At 50.0% G+C, this 15,506-nt stretch overlaps 1 protein-coding gene across 3 annotated transcripts in view; it reads left to right on the top strand.

The window, feature by feature from the left end:
- Positions 1-15,506, top strand: part of KCNH2 (potassium voltage-gated channel subfamily H member 2) — a 306,690-nt gene that overhangs the window by 229,967 nt on the left and 61,217 nt on the right. The window lies entirely within an intron of this gene.

Genomic DNA, 15,506 nt, shown 5'->3' with positions numbered 1-15,506 from the left:
TGGTGCTCTGTAGAGATTAGATACATCACATCTGTGTGGTGCTCTGTAGAGATTAGATACATCACATCTGTGCGGTGCTCTGTAGAGATTAGATACATCACATCTGTGTGGTGCTCTGTAGAGATTAGATACATCACATCTGTGTGGTGCTCTGTAGAGATTAGATACATCACATCTGTGCGGTGAAACACTTCACATTCATGCGGCGTCCGCTGTTTGTTAGGGTTGTAAATGGAACAGACGATTTCCGCCTTGGAGACACCGAGCGTCTCGGCTCTCAGCCACACCGATCAATCACTGGTGGAACGTGTCACCATACACAGCGGGCGCAGCGGATGCACTACACATAGCGGATGCATTACACACAGCGGATGCATTACACATAGCGGATGCACTACACATAGCGGATGCACTACACATAGCGGATGCATTACACGCAGCGTCTGCACTACACATAGCGGATGCACTACACACAGCGGATGCACTACACATAGCGGATGCACTACACACAGCGTCTGCACTACACATAGCGGATGCACTACACACAGCGGATGCATTACACATAGCGGATGCACTACACATAGCGGATGCACTACACATAGCGGATGCATTACACGCAGCGTCTGCACTACACATAGCGGATGCACTACACACAGCGGATGCACTACACATAGCGAATGCACTACACATAGCGGATGCACTACACATAGCGGATGCACTACACATAGCGGATGCATTACACATAGCGGATGCACTACACATAGCGGATGCATTACACGTAGCGGATGCACTATACATAGCAGATGCATTACACGTAGCGGATGCATTACACGCAGCGGATGCACTACACATAGCGGATGCATTACACGTAGCGGATGCATTACACGCAGCGGATGCATTACACATAGCGGATGCACTACACATAGCAGATGCATTACACATAGCGGATGCACTACACGCAGCGGATGCACTACACATAGCGGATGCACTACACATAGCGGATGCACTACACATAGCGGATGCATTACACGCAGCGTCTGCACTACACATAGCGGATGCACTACACATAGCGGATGCACTACACATAGCGGATGCACTACACATAGCGGATGCATTACACATAGCGGATGCACTACACATAGCGGATGCATTACACATAGCGGATGCATTACACATAGCGGATGCACTACACATAGCGGATGCATTACACATAGTGGATGCACTACACATAGCGGATGCATTACACATAGCGGATGCACTACACATAGCGGATGCATTACACATAGTGGATGCACTACACATAGGGGCACATTTACTTACCCGGTCCATTCGCGATCCAGTGGCGCATTCTCTGCACAGGATTCGGGTCCGGCCGGGATTTATGAAGATAGTTCCTCCGCCGTCCACCAGGTGGCGCTGCTGCGCTGAAAATCATCTCAACGCGCCGGAATGCACCACCTCGGACCAGGTGAAGGTAAGCGCTTACCGAGCGACACTTTTTCGGTTTTTAAATGCGGCGGTTTTTCCGAATACGTCGGGTTTTCGTTCGGCCACGCCCCCCGATTTCCGTCGCGCGCATGCCGGCGCCGATGCGCCACAATCCGATCGCGTGCGCCAAAATCCCGGGGCAATTCAGGTACAATCGGCGCAAATCGGAAATATTCGGGTAACACGTCGGGAAAACGCGAATCGGGCCATTAGTAAATGACCCCCATAGCGGATGCATTAGACAAAGCGGATGCACTACACATAGCGGATGCATTACACATAGTGGATGCACTATACATAGCGGATGCACTACACATAGCGGATGCATTACACGCAGCGGATGCACCACACATAGCGGATGCATTACACGCAGCGGATGCACTACACGCAGCGGATGCACTACACATAGCGAATGCATTACACATAGCGGATGCACTACACATAGCGGATGCACTACACATAGCGGATGCATTACACGCAGCGGATGCACTACACATAGCGGATGCACTACACATAGCAGATGCATTACACATAGCGGATGCACTACACATAGCGGATGCACTACACATAGCGGATGCATTACACGCAGCGGATGCACTACACATAGCGGATGCACTACACATAGCAGATGCATTACACATAGCGGATGCACTACACATAGCGGATGCACTACACATAGCGGATGCACTACACATAGCAGATGCATTACACATAGCGGATGCACTACACATAGCGGATGCACTACACATAGCGGATGCACTACACATAGCGGATGCCTTGCACATAACACATAGCAGATGCACTACACGCAGCGGATGCACTACACATAGCGGATGCACTACACATAGCGGATGCATTGCACATAACACATAGCGGATGCACTACACGCAGCGGATGCACTAAAAGTAGTGTATAGTAGTATATAAAATGTAGGCCGAAGTCACAGTAGGACTGTAGTAACTGTGGAAGTGCCGTCAGCCCTAGCCCAGGGTTGAATATCGCAATACTTGACAAAGATCTATTGCAATCGAAATGTTGCTATGAGATGGAATAAAGCAGTCATGGTTGTGTATAGCACTAGTCATTGGAGGATGGCGTCACATGACCAGTGGTTGTGTATAGCACTAGTCATTGGAGGATGGCGTCACATGACCAGTGGTTGTGTATAGCACTAGTCATTGGAGGATGGCGTCACATGACCAGTGGTTGTGTATAGTACTAGCCATTGGAGGATGGCGTCACATGACCAGTGGTTGTGTATAGCACTAGTCATTGGAGGATGATGTCACATGACCAGTGGTTGTGTATAGCACTAGTCATTGGAGGATGGGGTCACATGACCAGTGGTTGTGTATAGCACTAGTCATTGGAGGATGATGTCACATGACCAGTGGTTGTGTATAGCACTAGTCATTGGAGGATGGCTTCACGTAACCAGTGGTTGTGTATAGCACTAGTCATTGGAGGAAGATGTCACGTGACCAGTGGTTGTGTATAGCACTAGTCATTGGAGGATGGCGTCACATGACCAGTGGTTGTGTATAGCACTAGTCATTGGAGGATGGTGTCACATGACTAGTTGTTGTTTATAGCACTAGTCATTGGAGGATGGCGTCACATGACCAGTGGTTGTGTATAGCACTAGTCATTGGAGGATGATGTCACATGACTAGTTGTTGTTTATAGCACTAGTCATTGGAGGATGGCGTCACATGACCAGTGGTTGTGTATAGCACTAGTCATTGGAGGATTGCATCACATGACCAGTGGTTGTGTATAGCACTAGTCATTGGAGGATGGCGTCACATGACCAGTGGTTGTGTATAGCACTAGTCATTGGAGGATGGCGTCACATGACTAGTTGTGGTTTATAGCACTAGTCATTGGAGCATGGTGTCACATGACCAGTGGTTGTGTATAGCACTAGTCATTGGATGATGGGGTCACATGATCAGTGGTTGTGTATAGCACTAGTCATTGGAGGATTGCGTCACATGACCAGTGGTTGTGTATAGCACTAGTCATTGGAGGATGATGTAACATGACCAGTGGTTGTGTATAGCACTAGTCATTGGAGGATGGGGTCACATGACCAGTGGTTGTGTATAGCACTAGCCATTGGAGGATAATGTCACATGACCAGTGGTTGTGTATAGCACTAGTCATTGGAGGATGATGTAACATGACCAGTGGTTGTGTATAGTACTAGTCATTGGAGGATGGTGTCACATGACTAGTTGTTGTGTATAACACTAGTCATTGGAGGATGGTGTCACATGACCAGTGGTTGTGTATAGCACTAGTCATTGGAGGATGGCGTCACATGACCAGTGGTTGTGTATAGCACTAGTCATTGGAGGATGGCGTCACATGACTAGTTGTTGTTTATAGCACTAGTCATTGGAGGATGGTGTCACATGACCAGTGGTTGTGTATAGCACTAGTCATTGGAGGATGGCGTCACATGACCAGTGGTTGTGTATAGCACTAGTCATTGGAGGATGGCGTCACATGACCAGTGGTTGTGTATAGCACTAGTCATTGGAGGATGGTGTCACATGACCAGTGGTTGTGTATAGCACTAGTCATTGGAGGATGGCGTCACACGACCAGTGGTTGTGTATAGCACTAGTCATTGGAGGATTGCGTCACATGACCAGTGGTTATGTATAGCACTAGCCATTGGAGGATAATGTCACATGACCAGTGGTTATGTATAGCACTAGTCATTGGAGGATTGCGTCACATGACCAGTGGTTGTGTATAGCACTAGCCATTGGAGGATGATGTAACATGACCAGTGGTTGTGTATAGTACTAGTCATTGGAGGATTGCGTCACATGACCAGTGGTTGTGTATAGCACTAGCCATTGGAGGATGGCGTCACATGACCAGTGGTTGTGTATAGGACTAGTCATTGGAGGATGGTGTTACATGACCAGTAGTTGTGTATAGCACTAGTCATTGGAGGATGGGGTCACATGACCAGTGGTTGTGTATAGCACTAGTCATTGGAGGATGGGGTCACATGACCAGTGGTTGTGTATAGCACTAGTCATTGGAGGATGATGTCACATGACCAGTGATTGTGTATAGCACTAGTCATTGGAGGATGGGGTCACATGACCAGTGGTTGTGTATAGCACTAGTCATTGGAGGATGGGGTCACATGACCAGTGGTTGTGTATAGCACTAGTCATTGGAGGATTGCATCACATGACCAGTGGTTGTGTATAGTACTAGTCATTGGAGGATAATGTCACATGACCAGTGGTTGTGTATAGCACTAGTCATTGGAGGATGGGGTCACATGACCAGTGGTTGTGTATAGCACTAGTCATTGGAGGATTGCATCACATGACCAGTGGTTGTGTATAGTACTAGTCATTGGAGGATAATGTCACATGACCAGTGGTTGTGTATAGTACTAGTCATTGGAGGATAATGTCACATGACCAGTGGTTGTGTATAGCACTAGTCATTGGAGGATGGCGTCACATGACCAGTGGTTGTGTATAGCACTAGTCATTGGAGGATGGTGTCACATGACCAGTGATTGTGTATAGCACTAGTCATTGGAGGATGGGGTCACATGACCAGTGGTTGTGTATAGCACTAGTCATTGGAGGATGGGGTCACATGACCAGTGGTTGTGTATAGCACTAGTCATTGGAGGATGGGGTCACATGACCAATGGTTGTGTATAGCACTAGTCATTGGAGGATGAGGTCACATGACCAGTGGTTTTGTACAGCACTAGTCATTGGAGGATGAGGTCACATGACCAGTGGTTTTGTACAGCACTTACGTATAACCATATTTGAAGTATGACAGAATAGGGGAACTTCAGTTCTAATACTTAGTCCTGTAACATTGTGACTTTTTAGGCCAGGGATGTAGTTTAGGAGCTGCTCCCCTGAGCTCCGGTCTGAGGTGTGAAGCCTCGGATCCGTATTGATCTCACATCCACAGCTCAGAGCCGGCAGGATTGATCGCTTCTTGGCTGTAAAGCCGCGAGTCTCTAATGATCCCCCCAATGTCTGAGCGAGGACGGAAGCAAAGACTTAATCATGACTGATGGAGACCTGCAAACTAAGCTGCACCGGCATGATGATGTACAGGCTTATGCTTAGGTATGAGGAGGGTATTATGTACAGGCTTATGCTTAGGTATGAGGAGGGTATTATGTACAGGCGGTGCAGGTATGATGAGGAGGGTATTATGTACAGGCGGTGCAGGTATGATGAGGAGGGTATTATGTACAGGAGGTGCAGGTATGATGAGGAGGGTATTATGTACAGGAGGTGCAGGTATGATGAGGAGGGTATTATGTACAGGAGGTGCAGGTATGATGAGGAGGGTATTATGTACAGGAGGTGCAGGTATGCTGAGGAGGGTATTATGTACAGGAGGTGCAGGTATGATGAGGAGGGTATTATGTACAGGCGGTGCAGGTATGATGAGGAGGGTATTATGTACAGGAGGTGCAGGTATGATGAGGAGGGTATTATGTACAGGAGGTGCAGGTATGATGAGGAGGGTATTATGTACAGGAGGTGCAGGTATGATGAGGAGGGTATTATGTACAGGAGGTGCAGGTATGATGAGGAGGGTATTATGTACAGGAGGTGCAGGTATGATGAGGAGGGTATTATGTACAGGAGGTGCAGGTATGATGAGGAGGGTATTATGTAGAGGAGGTGCAGGTATGCTGAGGAGGGTATTATGTAGAGGAGGTGCAGGTATGATAAGGAGGGTATTATGTACAGGAGGTGCAGGTATGATGAGGAGGGTATTATGTACAGGAGGTGCAGGTATGATGAGGAGGGTATTATGTACAGGAGGTGCAGGTATGATGAGGAGGGTATTATGTACAGGAGGGGCAGGTATGAGGAGGGTATTATGTACAGGCGGTGCAGGTATGATGAGGAGGGTATTATGTACAGGAGGTGCAGGTATGAGGAGGGTATTATGTACAGGCGGTGCAGGTATGAGGAGGGTATTATGTACAGGCGGTGCAGGTATGATGAGGAGGGTATTATGTACAGGAGGTGCAGGTATGCTGAGGAGGGTATTATGTACAGGAGGTGCAGGTATGATGAGGAGGGTATTATATACAGGAGGTGCAGGTATGATGAGGAGGGTATTATGTACAGGAGGTGCAGGTATGATGAGGAGGGTATTATGTACAGGAGGTGCAGGTATGATGAGGAGGGTATTATGTACAGGCGGTGCAGGTATGATGAGGAGGGTATTATGTACAGGAGGTGCAGGTATGAGGAGGAGGGTATTATGTACAGGAGGTGCAGGTATGATGAGGAGGGTATTATGTACAGGAGGTGCAGGTATGATGAGGAGGGTATTATGTACAGGAGGTGCAGGTATGAGGAGGGTATTATGTACAGGAGGTGCAGGTATGATGAGAAGGGTATTATGTACAGGAGGAGCAGGTATGAGGAGGAGGGTATTATGTACAGGCGGTGCAGGTATGAGGAGGGTATTATGTACAGGAGGTGCAGGTATGATGAGGAGGGTATTATATACAGGAGGTGCAGGTATGATGAGGAGGGTATTATGTACAGGAGGGGCAGGCATGATGAGGAGGGTATTATGTACAGGAGGTGCAGGTATGATGAGGAGGGTATTATGTACAGAAGGTGCAGGTATGATGAGGAGGGTATTATGTACAGGAGGTGCAGGTATGAGGAGGAGGGTATTATGTACAGGAGGTGCAGGTATGATGAGGAGGGTATTATGTACAGGAGGGGCAGGTATGAGGAGGAGGGTATTATGTACAGGCGGTGCAGGTATGATGAGGAGGGTATTATGTACCGGAGGTGCAGGTATGAGGAGGGTATTATGTACAGGAGGTGCAGGTATGATGAGGAGGGTATTATGTACAGGAGGTACAGGTATGCTGAGGAGGGTATTATGTAGAGGAGGGGCAGGCATGATGAGGAGGATATTATGTACAGGAGGTGCAGGTATGATGAGGAGGGTATTATGTACAGGAGGTGCAGGTATGAGGAGGGTATTATGTACAGGCGGGGGAAGGTATGATGAGGAGGGTATTATGTACAGGAGGTGCAGGTATGATGAGGAGGGTATTATGTACAGGAGGTGCAGGTATGATGAGGAGGGTATTATATACAGGAGGTGCAGGTATGATGAGGAGGGTATTATGTACAGGAGGTGCAGGTATGATGAGGAGGGTATTATGTACAGGAGGTACAGGTATGATGAGGAGGGTATTATGTACAGGAGGTGCAGGTATGATGAGGAGGGTATTATGTACAGGAGGTGCAGGTATGATGAGGAGGGTATTATGTACAGGAGGTGCAGGTATGATGAGGAGGGTATTATGTACAGGAGGGGCAGGTATGAGGAGGGTATTATGTACAGGAGGTGCAGGTATGATGAGGAGGGTATTATGTACAGGAGGTGCAGGTATGATGAGGAGGGTATTATGTACAGGAGGTGCAGGTATGATGAGGAGGGTATTATGTACAGGAGGTGCAGGTATGATGAGGAGGGTATTATGTACAGGAGGGGCAGGTATGATGAGGAGGGTATTATGTACAGGAGGTGCAGGTATGATGAGGAGGGTATTATGTACAGGAGGGGCAGGTATGATGAGGAGGGTATTATGTACAGGCGGTGCAGGTATGATGAGGAGGGTATTATGTACAGGAGGTGCAGGTATGCTGAGGAGGGTATTATGTAGAGGAGGGACAGGCATGATGAGGAGGATATTATGTACAGGAGGTGCAGGTATGATGAGGAGGGTATTATGTACAGGAGGTGCAGGTATGAGGAGGGTATTATGTACAGGCGGGGGAAGGTATGATGAGGAGGGTATTATGTACAGGAGGTGCAGGTATGATGAGGAGGGTATTATGTACAGGAGGTGCAGGTATGATGAGGAGGGTATTATATACAGGAGGTGCAGGTATGATGAGGAGGGTATTATGTACAGGAGGTGCAGGTATGATGAGGAGGGTATTATGTACAGGAGGTACAGGTATGATGAGGAGGGTATTATGTACAGGAGGTGCAGGTATGATGAGGAGGGTATTATGTACAGGAGGTGCAGGTATGATGAGGAGGGTATTATGTACAGGAGGTGCAGGTATGATGAGGAGGGTATTATGTACAGGAGGGGCAGGTATGAGGAGGGTATTATGTACAGGAGGTGCAGGTATGATGAGGAGGGTATTATGTAGAGGAGGTGCAGGTATGATGAGGAGGGTATTATGTACAGGAGGGGCAGGTATGATGAGGAGGGTATTATGTACAGGAGGTACAGGTATGATGAGGAGGGTATTATGTACAGGAGGGGCAGGTATGATGAGGAGGGTATTATGTACAGGAGGTGCAGGTATGATGAGGAGGGTATTATGTACAGGAGGGGCAGGTATGAGGAGGGTATTATGTACAGGAGGGGCAGGTATGAGGAGGGTATTATGCACAGGAGGGGCAGGTATGAGGAGGGTATTATGTACAGGAGGTGCAGGTATGCTGAGGAGGGTATTATGTAGAGGAGGTGCAGGTATGATGAGGAGGGTATTATGTACAGGAGGGGCAGGTATGATGAGGAGGGTATTATGTACAGGAGGTACAGGTATGATGAGGAGGGTATTATGTACAGGAGGGGCAGGTATGATGAGGAGGGTATTATGTACAGGAGGTGCAGGTATGATGAGGAGGGTATTATGTACAGGAGGGGCAGGTATGATGAGGAGGGTATTATGTACAGGAGGTGCAGGTATGATGAGGAGGGTATTATGTACAGGAGGGGCAGGTATGAAGAGGAGGGTATTATGTACAGGAGGGGCAGGTATGATGAGGAGGGTATTATGTACAGGCGGTGCAGGTATGAGGAGGGTATTATGTATAGGAGATGCAGGTATGCTGAGGAGGGTATTATGTAGAGGAGGGGCAGGCATGATGAGGAGGGTATTATGTACAGGAGGTGCAGGTATGATGAGGAGGGTATTATGTACAGGAGGTGCAGGTATGATGAGGAGGGTATTATGTACAGGAGGTGCAGGTATGATGAGGAGGGTATTATGTACAGGAGGGGCAGGTATGAGGAGGGTATTATGTACAGGCGGTGCAGGTATGATGAGGAGGGTATTATGTAGAGGAGGGGCAGGTATGAGGAGGGTATTATGTACAGGAGGTGCAGGTATGATGAGGAGGGTATTATGTACAGGAGGTGCAGGTATGATGAGGAGGGTATTATGTACAGGCGGTGCAGGTATGATGAGGAGGGTATTATGCAGAGGAGGGGCAGGTATGATGAGGAGGGTATTATGTAGAGGAGGGACAGGTATGACCAGTGGTTGTGTATAGCACTAGTCATTGGAGGATGGCGTCACACGACCAGTGGTTGTGTATAGCACTAGTCATTGGAGGATGATGTCACGTGACCAGTGGTTGTGTATAGCACTAGTCATTGGAGGATGATGTCACATGACCAGTGGTTGTGTATAGCACTAGTCATTGGAGGATGATGTCACGTGACCAGTGGTTGTGTATAGCACTAGTCATTGGAGGATGATGTCACGTGACCAGTGGTTGTGTATAGCACTAGTCATTGGAGGATGATGTCACGTGACCAGTGGTTGTGTATAGCACTAGTCATTGGAGGATGATGTCACGTGACCAGTGGTTGTATATAGCACTAGTCATTGGAGGATGGTGTCACATGACCAGTGGTTGTATATAGCACTAGTCATTGGAGGATTATGTCACGTGACCAGTGGTTGTGTATAGCACAGGTCATTGGAGGATGGCGTCACGTGACTTCTCAGGTCTTACATATAACTATAGTTGAAGTATGACATAATTGGGGAACTTCAGTTGTCTAATACTTTTGCATATTACTGTAACATTGCGAATTTTTACAATGTTTCTGTTGGGGGTTCTGGTGGTATATGCAGAGGGTGTAGTATACAGAGCGGTTCTGTTGGGGGGGTTCTGGCAGTATGTGCAGGGGGAGCAGTATATAGAGCGGTTCTGTTGGGGGTCCCTGGTGGTATGTGCAGGGTGTACATTATACAGAGCGGTTCTATTGGGGGTTCTGGTGGTATATGCAGGTGGAGCAGTATATAGAGTAGTTCTGTTGGGGGTTCTGGTGGTCTATGCAGGTGGAGCAGTATATAGAGTGGTTCTGTTGGGGGTTCTGGTGGTATATGCAGAGGGAGCATTATACAGAGCGGTTCTGGTGGTATATGCAGGGTGAGCAGTATATAGAGAGGTCCTGTTGGGGGTTCTGGTGGTATATGCAGGTGGAGCAGTATATAGAGTAGTTCTGTTGGGGGTTCTGGTGGTATATGCAGAGGGAGCATTATACAGAGCGGTTCTGGTGGTATATGCAGGGTGAGCAGTATATAGAGAGGTCCTGTTGGGGGTTCTGGTGGTATATGCCAGGAGGCAGTACAGAGAGCGGTTATGTTGGGGGATCTGGTGGTATATGCAGAGGGAGCGTTATACAGAGCGGTTCTGTTGGGGGTTCTGGTGGTATATACCAGGAGGCAGTACAGAGAGCGGTTCTGTTGGGGGATCTGGTGGTATATGCAGAGGGAGCGTTATACAGAGCGGTTCTGTTGGGGGTTCTGGTGGTATATGCAGGGGGAGCTGTATATACAGCGGTTCTGTTGGGGGTTCTGGTGGTATATGCCAGGGGGCAGTGCAGAGAGCGGTTCTGTTGGGGGTTCTGGTGGTATATGCAGGGGTTTCAGTATACAGAGCGGTTCTGTTGGGGTTCTGGTGGTATATGCAGGGGGTTTCAGTAAACAGAGCGGTTCTGTTGGGGGTTCTGGTGGTATATGCAGGTGGAGCAGTATACAGAGTGGTTCTATCTGGGGTTCTGGTGGTATATGCAGGTAAAGCAGTATTCAGAGCGGTTCTGTTGGGGGTTCTGGTGATATATGCAGGGGGTGCAGTATACAGAGCGGTTCTGTTGGGGTTCTGGTGGTATATGCAGGTGGAGCAGTATTCAGAGCGGTTCTGTTGGGGGTTCTGGTGGTATATGCAGGGGGTGCAGTATTCAGAGCGGTTCTGTTGGGGGTTCTGGTGGTATATGCAGGTGGAGCAGTATTCAGAGCAGTTCTGTTGGGGGTTCTGGTGGTATATGCAGGTGGAGCAGTATACAGAGCGGTTCTGTTGGGGTTCTGGTGGTATATGCAGGTGGAGCAGTATACAGAGTGGTTCTATCTGGGGTTCTGGTGGTATATGCAGGTAAAGCAGTATTCAGAGCGGTTCTGTTGGGGGTTCTGGTGATATATGCAGGGGGTGCAGTATACAGAGCGGTTCTGTTGGGGTTCTGGTGGTATATGCAGGTGGAGCAGTATTCAGAGCGGTTCTGTTGGGGGTTCTGGTGGTATATGCAGGTGGAGCAGTATTCAGAGCAGTTCTGTTGGGGGTTCTGGTGGTATATGCAGGTGGAGCAGTATACAGAGCGGTTCTGTTGGGGGTTCTGGCGGTTCTGTGTGAGTTCCTGCGCTCTGTCCCTCTCCCCCCGGGTCTGCAGGATTCTGCTGGCTGCGCAGATTTCTTTCCTTACTGTGAACAATGAGCAGGACGTGGGTGAAGGGGGGGCAGCGGATTGAGGTGGGGGGGGGGGGCAGCGGATTTGGGGGGGGGGGGGCTGCGCCTCCAGGAATAGACGAGGGTCCTGCGCCGCCAGATAACATTGTAAGGACAATCACTCCCATTCACCAGCACTATGCACCAGTCATCCTGCCCCGCTCATCCTATACTATAACAACACCAGAATTATGAGAGGGGAGGGGGCTAATGATACAAGACGGAGGTACTACAGGAGGGGTAGTATAGTCAGGGGTAGATGGGGGCAGGATAGTCAGGGGTAACTAGGGGGAAGGATAGTCTGAGGTAGATGGGGGCAGGATGGTCAGGGGTAGATGAGGGGCAGGATAGTCAGGGGTAGATGGGGGCAGGATAGTCAGGGGTAGATGGGGGCAGGAGAGTCAGGGGTAGATGGGGGGGCAGGATAGTCAGGGGTAGATGGGGGGGCAGGATAGTCAGGGGTAGATGGGGGGCAGGATAGTCAGGGGTAGATGGGGGGGCAGGATAGTCAGGGGTCGATGGGGGCAGGATAGTCAGGGGTAGATGGGGGGCAGGATAGTCAGGGGTAGATGGGGGAAGGATAGTCAGGGGTAGATGGGGAAGAATAGTCAGGGGTAGATGGGGGAAGGATAGTCAGGGGTAGATGGGGGAAGGATAGTCAGGGGTAGATGGGGAATGGATAGTCAGGGGTAGTGGGGGGCAGGATAGTCAGGGGTAGATGGGGGAAGGATAGTCAGGGGTAGATGGGGGGCAGGATAGTCAGGGGTAGATGGGGGCAGGATAGTCAGGGGTAGATGGGGGAAGGATAGTCAGGGGTAGATGGGGGAAGGATAGTCAGGGGTAGATGGGGGGCAGGATAGTCAGGGGTAGATGGGGACAAGATAGTCAGGGGTAGATGGGGGTAGGATAGTCAGAGGTAGATGGGGGTAGGATAGTCAGAGGTAGATAGGGGAAGGATAGTGAGTGGTAGATGGGGGCAGGATAGTCAGGGGTAGATGGGGGGCAGGATAGTCAGGGGTAGATGGGGGAAGGATAGTCAGGAGTAGATGGGGGAAGGATAGTCAGGGGTTGATGGGGGCAGGATAGTCAGGGGTAGATGGGGACAGGATAGTCAGGGGTAGATGGGGGTAGGATAGTCAGAGGTAGATAGGGGAAGGATAGTGTGTGGTAGATGGGGGCAGGATAGTCAGGGGTAGATGGCGGGCAGGATAGTCAGAGGTAGATTGGGGACAATATAGTCAGGGGTAGATTGGGGTAAGGATAGTCAGGTGTAGACGGGGGCAGGATAGTCGGGTAGATGCGGGCAGGATAGTCAGGGGTAGATGCGGGCAGGATAGTCAGGGGTAGATGGGGGAAGGATAGTCATGGGTAGATGCGGGCAGGATAGTCAGGGGTAGATGGGGGGCAGGATAGTCAGGGGTAGATGGGGGAAGGATAGTCAGGGGTAGATTGGGGGCAGGATAGTCAGGGGTAGATGTGAGCAGGATAGTCAGGGGTAGATGGGGGCAGGATAGTCAGGGGTAGATGCGGGCAGGATAGTCAGGGGTAGATGGGGCAGGATAGTCAGGGGTAGATGGGGGAAGGATAGTCAGGGGTAGATGGGGGGGCAGGATAGTCAGGAGTAGATAGGGGAAGCATAGTCAGGGGTAGATGGGGGAAGGATAGTCAGGGGTAGATTGGGGGCAGGATAGTCAGGGGTAGATGTGAGCAGGATAGTCAGGGGTAGATGGGGGCAGGATAGTCAGGGGTAGATGCGGGCAGGATAGTCAGGGGTAGATGGGGAGCGGGATAGTCAGGGGTAGATGGGGGGCAGGATAGTCAGGGGTAGATGGGGGGCAGGATAGTCAGGGGTAGATTGGGGGCAGGATAGTCAGGGGTAGATGGGGGCAGGATAGTCAGGGGTAGATGGGGGCAGGATAGTCAGGGGTAGATGCGGGCAGGATAGTCAGGGGTAGATGGGGAGCGGGATAGTCAGGGGTAGATGGGGGGCAGGATAGTCAGGGGTAGATGGGGGAAGGGTAGTCAGGGGTAGATGGGGGGCAGGATAGTCAGGGGTAAATGTGTGAGATAGCTGGTTATTCCCCCCGGTGGGGGCAGGATATGTGTGAGGGAGCAGTAATGAGCTTGTAAATAACGTGGAGGCGGCGCGCAGGCTGCGGAGAACACGAGGACCGCGCTGATTTATGGCGCTTACAGATTATTGGTCAGTGGGGAGCGGATGCGAGGGAAGCGCATTAACCCTTTGTGTCCTCCCAGCGCTGGTCTCCCATCAGAAGGGCGATTCCTCATTAATCTATGGCGGGGAGCACCAGGTGTGTGCTGTACCTCTAGGTCTGACCTCTAGTAATTATTTCCTCCATGTGGTAATGATGAGTGACAACCCCCGAGGGATCGGTGAAGGCGGCCATGTTGGTTATTATCAATCTGTCTTACAAACAAGAGAAACAAGTCAACAGCTCATGGACATTGTTTAAGGTGAAATGTTCTTAAAGGGATCATCACATATTAAAACTGCTGCATGTTTCCTATCAACAGCGCCACATCTGTCCATAGGTCAGGCCTGGTATTACAGCAAATCCCTGGTCCAAGTAGCTACGGAATTTGAAGGCTTCATATACATAAAGATTATTATAATTAGTAATAATTAGTAATTAGTGCCAATTCTAGGAGCAGAATCTCTACAGTCTCCACAGTTTGTAACCTTTACCCCTGGACAGAGATCTGGACCTCACTGCAGGGAGGCACAAAGGTAGGTTGTGGCCCACCAGGAGACATGAGGTCAGGGCTGGCAGGGGCCAGGTTGTAGGTCAGGGAAGATGGCACAGATTCGTGGTTACAGCCAGGCCGCTGTCAACATCAGCAGGTCAAGTACAAGTGGGAAGTCGAGAGCTGGTTGTATTGAAGAAGGTCACATGGGCGCGGACAACGGGGTTATTATACACCTGAGAAGACGCCAGTAGAGGTGAGGGGTAAAAATATACTACACTAGAAAAACCCCTTTAACAGTTTCCATTCCTCCCATACTGTATGTAACTGGGCAACAGGTAATGGACATTTTGTGACCGGCGTCCTACCACATCGTGTGACCAGTGTCCAACCGCATCGTGTGACCGGTGTCCAACCGCATCGTGTGACCGGCGTCCTACCGCATCGTGTGACCAGTGTCCAACCGCATCGTGTGACCGGTGTCCAACCACATCGTGTGACCGGTGTCCAACCGCATCGTGTGACCGGTGTCCAACCGCATCGTGTGACCGGTGTCCAACTGCATCGTGTGACCGGTGTCCTACCGCACCGTGTGACCGGCGTCCTACCGCATTGTTTGACCGGCGTCCTACTGCATCGTCTGACTGGCATCCTACTGCATTGTGTGACCGGCGTCCTACCGCATTGTGTGACCGGTGTCCCACCGCATTGTGTGACCG

Source organism: Engystomops pustulosus, chromosome 5 (genome assembly GCF_040894005.1).
Source record: "Engystomops pustulosus chromosome 5, aEngPut4.maternal, whole genome shotgun sequence".
Classification (NCBI taxonomy): Eukaryota; Metazoa; Chordata; class Amphibia; order Anura; family Leptodactylidae; genus Engystomops; species Engystomops pustulosus.
Note: the sequence above shows the minus strand (reverse complement) of the source record. Positions and strands in the feature narration are given on the sequence as shown.